Here is a 16,809-nt window from a genome sequence, read left to right as displayed (position 1 = left end):
GGCAGGTCTTCCTGAGTCCATTGGTGGCTTTCTCGACTCGCTAGCTCAATTTGATCGAGAGTTATTGACGAAAAACTAATATGACCTTGATGACGTCATAAATGACGTCACGCAAGGTCAACATTGCAAAAGTGACGCATCTAACCTTGCAAAGAGTGCATCAAATCACGATTCTGTGTGCTTGAGATAGTTGGAGATCGTTCCCGGCGCCAGAATAGCAGTTTTCATTTTTCCCCATTGACTTATAATGGTGAGGTCACGAAAATGACCTGACCTCATATGACCTTTAGGAAAAATCCGAGATATACAAGTTGTGAGACTCATGGATACTAGATCCTGCAAGTTTCATTTCCCTGTGACATCTCCTCTGGCAGTGAGGGCGTTGCGAAGTTGCGACATCTGAAGACCGTGCAGGGGTTCACTTATGACGTCATAGGTCAGTGACCTGACCTGACCCAAAAATGCGGTTGGTGTCAAAAGATGCGGCTTGGATCAAAGGTCAGGTATGCCAAGTTTCAACTCTCTATCGCCAGCGTGTTCGGAGCTATCGCGAAAAAACCCTATGGGGGGGCGGCACCCCCCCCCCCCCTAGGCCGGCGAGGGTTAAAGGAAATAGTTCACTTTTTAACATGGGTTTTGAACTGGAATAGCAGTTCCGTAGCTTGGGCTGAGACGAGCATAAATCAGGAGCTTTTACAGCCCAACGATCACCCTAGGCAAAGATATTCTATTTCTCGTCCCGAAAAAGGTGTCTTGCGTTGAGGATGTGTGCCTTGCATATATTTCCATCCAGTATGAAAAGAGCATGGGTCCCGAAAATTATTCAGAAACTAGAGAAATTATCTACGAGAACTCTACAGAAATTCTCGTACTGATCAATTAGGACATTCAGGGGAACATTATCAGATCGAGCAGATCGCCCAAATGCCGGTGGCTGCGATAATTTCTAGTTTCTGAAGAATTTTCGGGACCCATGCTCTTTTCATACTGGATCGCGTGTGCCTTACAGAAACTGAAAAGTTCTTCCTATATCAAAATATAGAAAATAATTTTTTGTTATAAAAAGGTTTTATTTTCTTTGCTGATCATTTTGAACATAAAAATCATAAATCCGTTGCAAAAAAAAAAATTCGTGAAAGTGAACTATTTCCTTTAAGGACATGAAAAGACGCAGCTCAACGAGTTCTTTAAAATGGCTATCTCGGAATTTCCATAAAATGCGTTTTTCACCCCTCAAAATTCAAAAAACTATATTTTTTGGAAAACAGCTAATCAAATCTAAAATTTTGGGAATTTCCAAAAAACCGGAATATATCTTGTAGAGCTCTATTAGAACATTAGATGCCCCAAATTTTAACTTTCTATCTTGATTTTTGACCCCCAAATTGTAAAAAATAGCTCCAACATGCATAGGGCATGGTGACGTCATAAGCATTTTCGCGAATTAGAGGCACTTCTGAACATTGTATGTGAAAACAAATGGCACCACTAGATTCCTGGGAGAAAGCTCGTCTAGAAAAATGCATTTTTATGTCAAAAATAAAAAGTTAAAAAATTGATTTTTTTCTTAGCCCTCGCTTAGTTATGTATGGTATAAACGATTTTTTATCCAGGCTGTCGGACCCACACGGCGTCCCCGACAGTGTAGGCGCTGTCCGTGCCCTCTGGACCGCTGCCGTCCGATGGATCACCACCAGTGCCAGTGACTGTCCTCACGCTGTCCCTGACCGAGTACCGGTAGATCTGTCCGGCTGGTGTCGTAGCCGAGCTCTGTCCGTCCTGAGGTGTTACGTTGTAAAGATGCACGGCATCGCCAACGGTGCACCCTGTTCTTGCGGCTATGACCTTCACGGTCCGATGATTCCTCTCTACCACACCATTTCCACTTGGGCGGTAGACGGCGCGGAACCTCAGCCGAATTTTCCACTTTGCCGCGAACACTGCAAACGCCCGACTGCGAAAGGCGGTATCATTATCCGCCAGGATCTCTTCTGGAGCTCCACGTTCATTGAAAATTCGATGCAGCTCTTCAATGACGTGCGCTGAATCTGCCCTTCGAAGCAATCTCCACAAACTGAACCTCGAAGGACCGCAGTCGACCACTGACAGGTACAGACTGCGCTGGTGGTGCGTGACGTCAATCGCCAGCCTAGTCCAGGACTCGTTCACCTCCAGCTTCCCAGGCTTCCACTTAACTGGTGCTGGGTCGATAGACCTGCATGCGTCACAGTGGGACACGACAGCACGCGCCTCTCTCCTCGTAATGTTCGGAGAAATCTCGCGCCGAGCGAAGAACAGCGTTCTCCGTACTCCAGGATGGCCTGCGCGGGTGTGCACCTCGCGAACCGCTGCTCGCCGTCCTCTTTCTTCGTCCTCGGTCCCATCTGCCTCGACGCCATCGCCGCCATCACCGCTCGTGCTGGAGCTATCTTCATCACCGCTGGTGCACTCAGCATTCACCGCAGCACCACACGCCCCAGCGGACTCTCCGTTCAGTGGACCGCGCAGCCACTGAGCGGGAACCCGGCTGAGGCAGTCCGCTTTGTTGTCCGCCGACTTCACCAGAGTCACTGTCAGATGCAGGTTGAATTCGGCCACCAACTGCTTGACTATGTCGACTCGGCGCCGTATCAGCATTTTCCCGTGGGCCTTAGTGCGGAGACGTGCTCGGCTACTTAATGCATCGTCGAGCCAGCGATGAACAGTGGCAGAGTCCGTTTTCAGCTCGATGACTCGCATGCCCCAGGCGATAGCTAGATTGATGCCTCGCAGGGCGGCATCGAGCTCTGCCATATTTATGTGAGTCGTCTCATCCTTTCGAAGCCAGCATCCGTCTTCGATGATGTTTCCATCTTGCGTCTCCAGAGCGATTCCCGCCGCCACAGAGGAGGCGTCCGTCCACACGACAGCACTGTCTCCACTGACGTGCCAGTGACCTCGCGCTGGATCATCATTCACCATCCGCTCAGCCACGTACATCATCTGCTCGCGCAGCTCTGGATCGTCGGTAACATCGTCCCAGTGGTGAGTCACAGCATTGACTCGACGTTTCAGCCAGGCCGCTGCCGGCCTCAGCCAGCCGCACACTGGCATGTGCGCCACCAGACGTCCGCACCAGGAGAACACAGCGCGGCGTGTCATGACGTCAGGAGGGGCACCGACTGCGTTATCCCGAGTCCAGTGGAGATCACCGTCTCCTGCGACACCAACCCACAGGCCCAGCAGCCGTGCTCCGTCCTGGACTCTCTCTGGAGGCTTGCACTCCAGGCCGTACTTAGAGAAGTGCTCCACTACACGATCGGCCGTAACAATGTCCTCATCGACACACAGGTCGTCCACATACGGTATTGTGGCGCGCTCCGCATCGGCGTCTTGGCTGAGAACCGCTTGCACCACCTTCTTCATCATCAGATGATTGCATCCCCCTCTGATGTCAAGTTCTGTGGGAAGCCGACTACGCCGCCCACTCCACCAGGCCTTGAAGATGAATTGGTGGTGGACACGCCCGATTTCTCAGTACGGTTTGATGCCGACCAACGAGCGTGGACGATGTCGTGGAAGTGGGAAGATGGAGCTGAGCCAGCCAGTCTATCCAGCAGTGTGCCTGAGTATGCCATGTCAGCAGAAGCCAGGCAGGAATTTGAAGCCGAACTTCAGACTTGGATAGACAATGGATGGCTAATTCCATACGATCGGCCGTAACAATGTCCTCATCGACACACAGGTCGTCCACATACGGTATTGTGGCGCGCTCCGCATCGGCGTCTTGGCTGAGAACCGCTTGCACCACCTTCTTCATCATCAGCGGGGCCACGTTCAATCCGAACTCGACCCTCGTCAACGCATAACGCCGTCCGCCGACAATCACGGTCTGAAATGGCCAAAGGCGCTGGTCTGTGCGAATCTGCAGGTAAGCTCGCTTCAAATCCACCACGGCGAGATTCTTACCGTGGCGGCGCCACCTCCGCAGCGTGTCTGTGCAGACGTCGGCCTCTGCTGTGTGCGCAGGTACGTGGCTGTTCAACTGACGGTAGTCCAGACAGGGTCGCACCTTGCACTTACTGCCCTGCTCCACAGCCATCAGCGGCAACAGTCCACGGGGAGGGCCATAGACGGACTGATCGTATGGAATTAGCCATCCATTGTCTATCCAAGTCTGAAGTTCGGCTTCAAATTCCTGCCTGGCTTCTGCTGACATGGCATACTCAGGCACACTGCTGGATAGACTGGCTGGCTCAGCTCCATCTTCCCACTTCCACGACATCGTCCACGCTCGTTGGTCGGCATCAAACCGTACTGAGAAATCGGGCGTGTCCACCACCAATTCATCTTCAAGGCCTGGTGGAGTGGGCGGCGTAGTCGGCTTCCCACAGAACTTGACATCAGAGGGGGATGCAATCATCACGCCACCCAGAGCCGAGATGGCGGGCACTCCGAGTACCATCTCGACACCCATCGGTTTGTCATCAAGAACCAGCACAGAAACATTCGCCGACTGCCCGGAACACGTTCTCAGCTGCACAGTTCCAACCCCACTGGAGAAAAACGGGTCTCCACTCATCGACGTTACCGCTGTTCTCTGAGGCCGCCACGCCTCACACACAGACTTGTAAACCAGGTTCTCTGTGCAGCCAGAATCCACCAGAGCTCGGCACCTGTGCCCGTCAACAGTCAGGTCTACGACCGGCAGAGCGCCACCCGTCACTGCGCGGGAGATGACGCCGGCGCTGAGACACCATCTCCCACGCCGTTTCCCGAACGGACGGGGCACCGAGACGCCAAATGGTTGGGTTCGCCGCACACCCAGCACCGTCTTGTCACACGTCTCGCAGCTCTAGATGGCTCAGCCGTCGTTTCGTGATTGTTTCTCTGTGCCCGCGTGATGCGCTCTCCTGCCGCCGCGGCTGCCATCGCCGGGTCATTCTTCACGGCCCGTCGGGCACTGCTCAAGGCGCTCTCGATGCTCAGGTCCTGCACTCGATAGCTGGCGCCGATTGCTTCACGCACGTATAGTGGAAGACCAGAGATAAAAGAGCACAGAAGGGTCCGATCTGAAACACCTCCAAAAAGTGTGGACAGTCGCCGGAGGTCTGCCAGGAAAACATCCACTGCTTCACCTGGTCTGAGCTTCCTAGCCACAAACTCTTCATACGCCCCAAGGGGATCTGGCGCAAACGCAGACTGCAGTGCGTCCTTCACCGACTCGTACGACGTTCGATCTCTCGCTGGCAACTGTGCATAAACAGTGAATGCATCACCTTTCAACTTCAGAGGCAGGATCCTCATAATATCACTGCCCTGCAGCTCGCACAGTATTTCAGTTCGGTTCAGCCACCGTACGACGTCTTCCTTGCCGGAATAATCATCGATCGCATCGATATACTCGTCATCGTTAGCTTTACGTTTCTTTGGAGCCATTTTACCACCCGTATATACAAGGAAAAAATGCCGAAATAGCTTGTAATATAAAATATAAATAGAATATAAAAGACGGTTAACTTTCTTCAAAAACCGACTGTCTTTATTCTCTCCAAATCTGCACATCAAATTTTCCATCAGCGTGTTTTTGCGCGAGATAAAATTACTATGCGTTCCGTCAATTACATAAAATACAAATAGAGTGAGGCACCATCAAACAGCTTTCAATGCACACTAATCACAAGCACATTGACTTGGGGTCACATATAACCATTACCATCGGATTCGGCGTGAAAAATAAGCCATAAAACATGTGTCGCACGCCCATGTAGCAGAAAGTGAAAACCGTGACCTTTCGTGACCTGACCTGACCTTGACCCGTACTTAGTATGACCCCTATACGCACATGGTACCTTCACTAGGCCTTTGCGATCATTTTTGGTGAGTTTCGAGCAGCAGCTATCGATTCCGCTGTCCGTAAGCCTAATCATGCAAAACCCCTGAATTTGACCTTTGACCTGACCTTGACCCGAAAGTTGACCTCAATCTTAAAATCTCAAGAGTGCTTTGGGAAGGTCTCGTAGAGACCTTTCGAACGCCGCCTCGCGGGGCTCGATACGACCATTGGTTCTCGAGATAACAGGGGGCATATTCTGTCGCTGGAATCGTCCTGCAGATATAAGCTGCTTCAGGCCCAATCAGGCCAGATCAGGCCCAATCAGGCCAGATCAGGCCCAATCGGGCGTTCAGGATGAATTTGGTCGAGGCCTGATCAGGCCGTATCGGACTGGATGGCGTAGCCAGCTTCACTTAAGTTTTTTTTTTGTGGGGGAAGGGAGGGCTTCTCATAGCTTTGAAAATTGATAGGAATCGGCTTGTATTGGCTATTTCTGGACTGCTCAGACTCTATTGATGCTAATGATATGCATAAAAGGTCTATTAGTACCTGATTGTTCCAGTTGGCAGTTACAGCCGTTTTACTTTGTAGATACCTACTCTCATGCACGGAGAAGCAACTTCGTAAGCAATGTATTTTTTTTTTAATGCGGCGGGAATTCACGGTACTGAAATTCAAACATCTCTAACTTTTGAAATAGTGCGGGCCGAGCTTAGCTTTTACGATATTCGTAATGAGGAACATGTAATGTGTCCGCATACAAATTTTGACGAAAATCGGAGGGGCTCTCCGAATGACCTTGAAATTCCGTAACTCTGTGACTCTGTAACTTGAAAAATATGGCGGGCCGAGCTTAACTTTTATGATATTTGTAATGAGGAGGATGTAATATGTCCGTATACCAATTTTGACGGAAATCGCAGGGGCTCACCCAAATGACCTTGAAATTCAAACCTCCGTAACTTCGTAAATATGGCGGGCCGAGCTTAAATTTTGTGATATTCGTAATGAGGAACATCTAGAGTGTCCGTACACAAATTTTGACGGAAATCGCAGGGGCTCTCCCGAATGACCTTGAAATTCAAACATCCGTAACTTCGTAAATATGGCGGGCCGAGCTTAGATTTTGGGTGCATCGTAATCAGGACGTTACGTACTATCCACTGACCAAGTTTGGTCCAAATCGTAGGGGCTCACCTGATTCCGAATCTTAGATTATAGATTAGGATTCAATTACATCTAACTTGACGACCGTCGGGAATTCCGCATTGTCATCGTTTATTCAGTTGGAGTAGGTATTGAGTACCTACTACTTTGCACTTCCTCGCGTGCGGGGCTCAACTAACATGCTCGGTCGTTTGTCGGCCAAAAGACGTCTTACTGGTGTAATCGTTTTAAATAATGCAACATTATGATCATATTTCTTTTAACAAAAAATCATTTAAAAAAAAAAATTTATTAAAAATCAAATAAGTGATAAAACAGAACCTGACTGTTCTAATGTCTTTAAATGTACTGCGCAGACCATTGCCAGTTGCCACACTAAAAAGGACATGATAAGGATTGACTCAACGGATCTCCGAGAAATAGCATACACACATACCTACAGAGTATGCACATACCTAACGCTGGCCCGTATCGACTACAAGCCGTACATGCTTAACCTGATTATTCAGGCCGGTACTATGCCCTGCGATTTTGAGCTCACCAGTTTTTGCCAGGGACATGTACTTATTGAGAAGATAATTGGGACTCTTCGCCGAACGCTTAACTACAGAACGCTAGGTATGTTCCTATGTAAATCATTACGTAAAATTCTGGGACACGGCTCATATGAGCATGTATTGACCGATGTGCGGCGGTATATCTCAGTGCGCAGGTCGGGTGTCTGTCATCAGTTCATCTGCCCGGTCGGACTACCGACTGGGCGGTGGCCAGACGCACCGTCACCATGTCGCCGAGCGCTGCCGGCCGTCCGGACACGGTCCACAACCTGACCTGCCCGCCGGAGGCGGACGGGCTGCGCTGCTACCGGGGGGACCCCTCGCTGCTGGTGTGCTCCTCCATACACGGCGACCACGGCGCCGCCCTCCTGTTCTCCAGTCTGATCACCCTGACCTCGGTCATCGTACCCCTGGCCGTCGCCCTCAACCTGACCGTGGTCGTGGTCGTGCTGCTGAACCGCAAACTGCACACCATCATCAACGTGCTGGTCGTGGTGCTCGGCATCAACAACGTGGCCTGGACGGGGCTCCCCATCCTTCTGACGGTGCAGGCCAAAGTCGTCCACCCCGCCCTGTGCTCCCTGCGAGCCGTCATCTTCATCGTCACCAGGGGCGTCAGCTTCACGGTCATCATCACCATCACCGTGCTGCGCTACATGATGGTGGTGCGGAACCGCAGCTATCCGGCCAGCCGGCGCAACGTGCTCGCCTTCGTCTGCATCTGCGTCCTGCCGGCCGTCGTCAAGTGGCTGATCCGCAGGGGCCACCAGGTCTCGGCCTGCCGCCCGATCGTTGCCCGAAACCCCGACGGGTTCATCATCATCGCCCGCTTCGAGAAGGCGTTTGACGTGCTCACGAGCGTCATCGCCACCGTGGAGTACGGGGGAGGGCTCGGCGTTCTGATGTTTAGCTACATTGGAATTCTGACGATCTCCGTCAGATCCAGACGGCGAGTTCAGGAGGACAGCGCGCCCCGCGGCAGATGGGCAGATCGAGCTGCCAAAAACCTGCACCTGAAGAACTCGAGAGCTTCTGAAAGTGATCAAAATCACCGATTAACCATGCGAAGGCCTACCAGACGATGGCTGCGATCTGACTCATTGGAATCTGACAGCGGCGGTTTAGGATCGTCCAGGCTCAGAGCTCCCATGAAATCAACTGCAAACGAGGGGATATCTTCTGTTCAGGGGACAGGATACGTGAATAGGAACAAAGCGTGCACCTCCTTAGCAACTCTAAGCGCCGAACAATGCAGGGCATCAGGCAGCAGAAATGCACCAAACGAAGACAAAGTGACAGCTACTCAGCCTTTACCCCAACACAATGCCTCGAAGCCCCAGACGATGAAGAGCGTTACCTTCGCTTCGTGCGGTCACTTGGCGACAGACGATACCTCAGCCCCGTCCGTCTCCCAGCTCAGAGAGTCCACATCCTCCTCCGCAGGACAGCCACAGGTCGAGCCGAGCCCTGGCGCCGCGGAGGTGGTGCTCCAGCCGTCCAGACTCCTCAGCAGGTGCTCTGTGCGGAGAGCCGGCGCCCGGCGGCCGCGCGTGCCCGTCGGCCGCGTGGACGTGGTCACCATGTTCTCGATGACAGTGCTGATCGCCACCCTGTTCGTCGTCATCTTCCCGTACGTCCTGAGCATCGGATTCATCAACCGGAGGGCGGCGTGTGTGATGACTGCCGAGGGCCGCCTCCTGGTCTTCATCATCAACGTGTGCAGCATGGGCTTCGGCGCCGTCGTGGGCCCCGTCGTGCTCGTTTTGTTTAGCGTTGACTTCCGCCAGGCTTTCTGGAGCACGTGCGGACGGGGAGTGTCTCGGGGTCGTTCGAGGCAACACTAAAGGCGGCCGGAGCTGAGTTAAATATCTCTGTGGGAGTCAAAAGTAGCCCAAATTTCTTGAGGCCGCAGTATCGTTGTGATGAGATATTTAACTCAATGCCTCTAAAAAACTTATTTTGCACATGGGTCCTGGTAGGCCTGTAGTGTTCCTGACAACTGCCAACGAGAGGCTGGTGGTGTCCCTACAGGCCCATTTGGTGCCCTTGCGAGGCCGGTGGTGCGGAGGCCGGTGCCCGTGCGAGGCCGGTGTGAGGCTGGTGCCCTTGTGAGACAGCCTCAGGCTCGGCCTGAGGCTGTCCTGCGGAGGAGGATGTGGCCTCTTTCAGCTGGGAGACGGACGGCGCTGAGGTATCGTCTGTCGCCAAGTGACCGCACGAAGCGAAGGCCTGTGGTGATGCCCTTGGCAGGCCTGTGGTGCCCCTTCTAGGTTGCTGGTGTCCTTGGGCTCTGACAGGACTGTGGTGCCCGTGACAAGCCTGAAGTACCCCCGACTGGCACTTGGTGCACCTGACAGGCCCAATGTGTCCCTGCAAGGCTGCTGGTGCCCTTGCCAGGCCTGTGGTGCCTCTGTTAGACCTGCATGGTGTCCCTCGCAATTCCATGACTCGCGGCGCCCGGTAGGGGAGGGGGTGTGGGCTGGAGAGCAAAATGTTGCGGCACCACCTTTTGCTCCTAAAATGTTGTCGATATTCCGTAACCACGATTGCAAAATGGGAATCTTGAAACAAGCTCCACAGGATTGCTAAATGCTATTGATTTATCGATGCGTTCGATGTATTATGAATAACCCACTAAAAATAGTACGATATTATTGGTAACGTATGGAATGTGAAGGCCCCAAACTCCAAAGAGGAGTTTGGCATAAGGGCCAGGGGGCACACCCAGCCGTGAGAGGCACACCTATGCCTGTGACGCCCCAATGTTTTTTTTTTTGCCCATGGTAGTCGCACTCATAATTGTGCATTTCTTGATATAATTGTGGGCATGAAAATTTTCGTAGTTGGTGGATAACATTACGTCATAAATATTCCTAGTTTTTATATCTCGGACTTTTTGTATAAAGTGACCTAAGCATGGGTGAATTTGTATATCATTGGGGGTACTTCAGCACCCCAAACGCTAGATTCAGCACCCCAATAAGACTTGAGCAACCCAACAGGGGCACCCCACAGGTCACAGCAGCACATGCACGGGACGGTTTTTCGTAGAATATTTTGCGATTAACTGGCTTTATGCTACAATCATTTACCTGTACAACACTATTCTATACGATTATTTACTTTACGAACTTAACGTTACGATCCTTTGTCGTACGTTCTTTTACAACATGCGATCTTTATCTTACCATCATTTTCCTACGATCTTTTTCATACGATCCATTGCTTTACGATCTTTTGCTTACGATCTTTGGTCGTACGATCTTTTGCGACATACGATCTTCATCTTACGATCATTTTCCTACGAGCTTTTTCATACGATCCATTGCTTTACGATCTTTTGTTTGCGATCTTTTGTCGTGCGATCTTTAACAATATACGATATTTATCTAACGATCATTCTCCTACTATCATTTTCCATACGATCGTTTCTCTTACGATCTTTTGTCACGTAGGTAATCGTTAACTTCAGCGACGTGCGCGCAGGGGTCTAACGGACCTCTCATATATTCGCCAACTACCATGTTTAATTTGTAATCTAGAGTACAGGGCTTTCTGCCCCCGGCCGGGGGCCTTTTGACCTGGGTGAGGGGCAAATTACCCTATTTGCAGTTGTTTCATAAATTACTTCCTAGCTGGTAGCCCGATCGCCATTGAATGAATTCGAGAGGTGGAATTCAAAGTAAAATGTCCAAAGAACCTACTGAGCACAAATGTGACCTTTCAGGTGGTGTGGAACAAAAGTAAATTATTACAAAAAAAAAATGAATCAGCTAGGCCGCATGCTACTCTCCGGTACCTAAGTTTATTTGCATCATGCGCGCGCTTGAGTTATTACCGCCATCCTGACAAACCATGACTCATATTCTAATGCACGTGCCCGAAATCGGAGTCAAGGCAGTTTATAGACGACTATGAATTCGACTCCGATTTCTTGCTCGTTGTGCAGCTCCGACTCCAACACCGAAATCAAGCCTGAAAGAAAGTTCGGGTGAATTCTCTTTGTAAATTCGTGCTGCAAAAGGGAGTAAATATGCTACCTTATTTTAGCTACGTGGTGCTATTTTTCGAACTCTCTTGTCACTGATGTGACAAATAAATCAGATGGTAACCTCTGATGCAATACCCTAGGCCTGTAGGCTTCTGGCAGGTGGGTGGGTAGAACCTAATCCTAAGATGTTTCCAGTTTCAACTAAATCAACAAGTCATCACTTCGAGCTACGGCAGATAGAAAGCGATAGAAGTAATTTGAGCGATATTTTATAGACAAACGACATTCGACGAGGCTGAATCGGACGATGAAGGATGCAGCTCCTTTTTGTAGCGTTTACCGTTCCTCCTACCATCTACCCGAGCCGACCTTCTTGCTACCTGGTGGCAAAAGCTGGCAACCACTAGTTTGAATAGGTGTCGCTGTAATCGGTCAGACAGTGAATTCAGACTGCTGCCACCCAGTGCAGCTGTCCAGTGGTTTTCGCATGCGATAGGATGAGCAATAAAGGATAAACGATAATAATCGCTGTTAAGTAAAGCGGTTATCATTATCGTTCATCGCTAAATTTTCAAAATTATCGCTCATCCACTTACAGTGGCGGATCCAGGGGGGGGGGGGGGGCAAAATGGGCATTTGCCCCCCCCCAAACGGCATAATTTTAACATTACGCCTATGGACGATGCATGGAAAGAATCGATAAATTGTTATGGTTTGCCTCCCCCCCCCAAAAAAAAAAAAACTGAGCTGGATCCGCCTCCCTCCTCCCATCCCGCACCGGAGCTCGAGAGCCACCTCCCTGGAAGAAGCATGAGGTACTTTTAGTTTGAACAGCGCCAATAGATGTCACTACCAAGATGCGCCTGAAGCTATACTGCACCGCAGTGACTGCCGACTGGCGCAACTAAACTGCAGCGTGCTTGAAAATGGATGTTCGCTGTTCCATTGCAGCTGAGAGTGTAGTGTATGTACAAGTGCAACTATACGGATAGTTTGCAACAAACACAACACTTCTCATCGGTTACTTTTTGCTATTGAAACAGCTCTATTCAATTGAGCAAGTCCACATAGCTCAGTTGGTAGAGCTCCCGATAGGCGGTGGTGGGAGCTCGGGGTGGAGTCCCTGCGGCGCTCGATGAATGAGACTCGACTGATGCTCGTGGTTAGTGGGTGCAGCCACATCCTGCTCAACTCAGTTCGATGGCTTTCCATTTTCATTGTTTTTTATTTCGAATGCCCAGCCAGAAGGATTTCAAACACTTGATGGGCACCTGGGGCATTCCACGACAAATCGACCAAAAAAATCGCGAAATAACACCCTACCTCTCCAATTTTAATGAAATTTCGGCTATGTGGTTATCTAGCCCGGCGATTCGTTTTGTGACATTTTCAATCACATCCGTCGAATACTTTGGGAGATATTGCCCCAGGCAACTTAATGACTAGCATAAAAACTATAAATTTCATCCGCGGATATTTCGCTAAATACTCATAAGATTCATATAAAACTGCATATCCCCACAATTGGAATTAAACAAAGATTTGTGTGATATCAATTATTTTGGAAAATTTTCGATTTTTATTTTTTTTACATATGATTTATTTGTAAAAATCAAATTTTGAGAATGTGGCCATCTTTTTTTGCAATTTATTTTTGCAGTAAAAGTCTTCTCAACGCATTGCCATTGAATGATGAAAATATTAAAAAGGTGTTTTTCCTCTTAAGGTCGCTATACAACATTAAATTTCGTCGTACAGTGGAAAAAATAACAATTACTGTCAACTGGTCCGAACTGAGAACGGTCAAATGTGATTGAGAGCTCATTGCAACTCTGTTAATTTTTTCTAAAGAGACTTAGGACACCTACGCAAGCTAAGCTAGGTCCCAAATAGTCAAAGACGTCATAATGACGTATTGTTCTCAAGAGAGCGAGGTTAAACCGCATGTGGCCGTGGGAGCGAGTACTATCCGCCTCTGACGGTTTTCTCATCACTGCTAGGGACGCAATGGCGATAGAGCGCTGAAAGTTATTATAACTTATCTTCGATTTAGCTTGTGACACCAAACGAACTTTATATAGGGTCACTTCACTGAACTATTACGTCAAATAAGTAAGTCTATGTAATGTTAAAAATGTCGCAAGAGCGAAATGCCCTCATTGCCAACAATTATTTACGAGGAGAATGTACTTCACGCATTCTTTGCTAGGTCCGATGTTTCAGTTTTGCTCCTGGACCTTGCGTGACGACATAAAAACGGAACGTCATTCGTGACGTCACTAAGGCTGTTTGATGGGATAATTTTTCGTCAATTGATTCCAAACAAAATGAGGGCATTGAGGGAAGGGTCATCAATGTAGGTACTCAAAATCATCTCAATCGACCAGATTCGTAACCTGAACGACTTCGTTCTGACCTTGACCTGAAGTAAGCACGTTAAGCTGAGCTTTCCAAAATATCAGCACACCATTCTACCCGGCGGAGCATCATAAACACGATGGTGCCAGATAAGTGTCAGGTACTGAAATGACGGTGCTGCGACCATTTGGGGATTTATTGACAGAAAATTAATCCCTGGTTCAGGGCATTTGACCTGACCACAGAGGTCACCAGTTGACTGTAATGATATAACTGTATTTGGAAGAGGTCAGCTTAAGGTGTTTTCCTCAGGTCGAAGTCACATCAAAACCGCTGAGGTCAAGATGAGCTGGTCAAATGAGGCCATGTATCAGCCGTTTTCATGGCGGATGTCAGACGAATCTAGCCAAATCTGTTTTACTGTATAGCTATTTTCATAACGTAATTTTGTTCAAATGTTTGATTTAAAAGGAACGTCTGATAATATGATAAATAAGGTCAATAAGCAACTAGTGCAACCCAAGCTAAAGCAATTGAGAATCAACTATGAACCAAATTTGACCAAATCGCATCAACTATCAGTAAATGTGTGTTAGATACTTGTCGTGAAAGCAGCTATTTTAGGGATATGATTAGGTTCAGCAGGGTTCCGTGAGTTCACGCACTGGTGGCTTATTCGACTCGCGAGATTAATTCCAATCAAGGTTATTGACAAAAAGAAAAACGATGACCTAAAACGACCATACAAAGTACCTACTAGCAATTAGCATAGGTATACGACGTCATGGAAGGTCCCGAAGAATCACCCTCTGCAAAGTGTATGGAATCACGATTACAGGTGTTTGATAATTGATGACAGGCTTCGTTCGTTTCCGGCATCAAAATAATAGTTTCAATGTTTCAATATTTCCCATTGACTTGTAATAGTGAAGTCACGTGGCCAGCTTGACCTCGGGTGAAAGTTAAAGTTGGAGGAATTGATGTGAAATCTCAAGAGCCGTTACTATATGCCGTTACTTAAGTTTCATCCCCTGCAAAAGGCTCACTGAGGGCGCTGTAAAGCTGCAACTTTTTGCATCGTTCCGATATTTATTTGTGCTGTCATAGGTCAGTAAGCTGACCTCAGCCTCAAAATTCTGTTGGCGTAAAAAAATCCGGCTTAAGTCAATGCTCAGGTAGGTAGGAAGGTATGTCAATTTCAGCTCTCCAGCCTTACAGCGTTGCAAACGATCTCGAGAAAACCGTTGGGGCTGCACATCAAACCTTCGGCCAGGTGGAAATAAAAATGCTATGGAAGTGAATGTTAGTGAAACATGGAGCATCCCAAGCCACTTAATACCTTGAAATACATTAATCCAAAACGTTTGAGATGCTTCCAGTTCCAGGCATTCTTCTTCCAGTTCCGTGCTTCTATGCTCAGGATACAGAAATCCTTCTCCTCCACGCCGCAACCCCCCTCCGGGCTGGACAGGCAACTTTATCTCATGCGGGCTGCTCCCTTGGAGCGGCACCGCTGCTCCCGAGGGAGCGCACAATCCCGGCCAGTTTTCACGTCGGTACTTGTAATTTTGTTATCTGCACCCTCTCTGACCTGGTCACGCCCCAGGCAATTGCAATGAATTGCTTCCAAATGCCGCACTTTTGTCTGCATATATTTTGTGTGTGGCATATTCAATAAGCAAACTCACTGAAAGCCCATTATTACATGGACAGAGCGAACTTCATGCGATTACTAGGGTGAGCCTTCTCCTCATTTGACCCTAACACAGCCTCGGCTGTTATGAGCGTTTACACGCCGATAACTCAAAAAGTTACCGGTCGATTTTCTTTTTTCTTTCACTATACGAGAGAATATACATTTGTGAGTATGTATGGTGAATTTCTAGTTAATCCAACAATAAATATGGCAGTTGGAAGCCTGCGAAGGGTAAGATGTCGCCGGCTGAGGCGGGATCGGCCGACGCGAGAAACGCGGCAATCACAATTTTGTGTTTACACACTCATAACTCAAGTTGTTACCGACCTATTTTCAAAATTATTGAACCATAGGATTGCCTGTACATTTCTCAGTCTTCTCACAAAATTTGACGCCAATCGAATATAATCAGCGCCGGAGCGCGATGTAAAGACGGAACCGTCCCGCCCCGGCACAGTCTACGATTCAGGCGGCGCGTAACGGCTAGCGCCGGCCGCCGCGCCGCCGCGGCGGCAGGATATTTGACTTTACACCGCTATTACTAGAAAAGTTGTGATCCAATTTTCTTATTTCTTGCACGAGGAGATCCGCAGTTCAATTTTGGACAGGTAGTCAAAACTTCACATTAATATTATGTTTGCGGCGCGAGTTATTGGCGAAAAACAGGAGGGGTGGGCGAAATCCCCCTTCCACTGCTCGTGTTAATATTGCCGTAAATAAAAAATTATATAAAAAGTTCAAGGCAAAACACCTCTCCAAATTTTTGTACATCTAATTTTCATATCCAGAGGCATCTTTTGGCATAATCTTTTTGGCAAAAATTTAATGGCCACATTTTGAAAATAAAAAATAAAAAATGTATTAATTAAAAAATTGTTGAGATTTTGAAAATTTTCAAAATATTTTGATTGATTATTTTTCTTCAGTCAATGAGAATTTCAATGATATACATATTAATGTAAGTTACAGACCATATCTTTATATAATGTGAGTCAAGAAGAGGGTTACTCTGTGCATTTTGAAAAATGCCACTGGCTATAACTCGTAAACTGTTTGTAGTATAACGCTGAAAATAGGAGATTAAGAATCTACGGTACAGATAACCCCCTAGACGCAATTTCATCAAAATCTGAGAGGTAGGGTGTTATGGCTTGGTCGATCTGTCATGGAACGCCCCACCTACAGATGCACTAAATGTTAGATTCCTTGAAAATGTGTTGAAAAA

Source organism: Amphibalanus amphitrite, unplaced genomic scaffold, assembly GCF_019059575.1.
Source record: "Amphibalanus amphitrite isolate SeventyFive unplaced genomic scaffold, NRLGWU_Aamphi_draft 000218F_arrow, whole genome shotgun sequence".
NCBI lineage: Eukaryota > Metazoa > Arthropoda > Thecostraca > Balanomorpha > Balanidae > Amphibalanus > Amphibalanus amphitrite.
Note: the sequence above shows the minus strand (reverse complement) of the source record.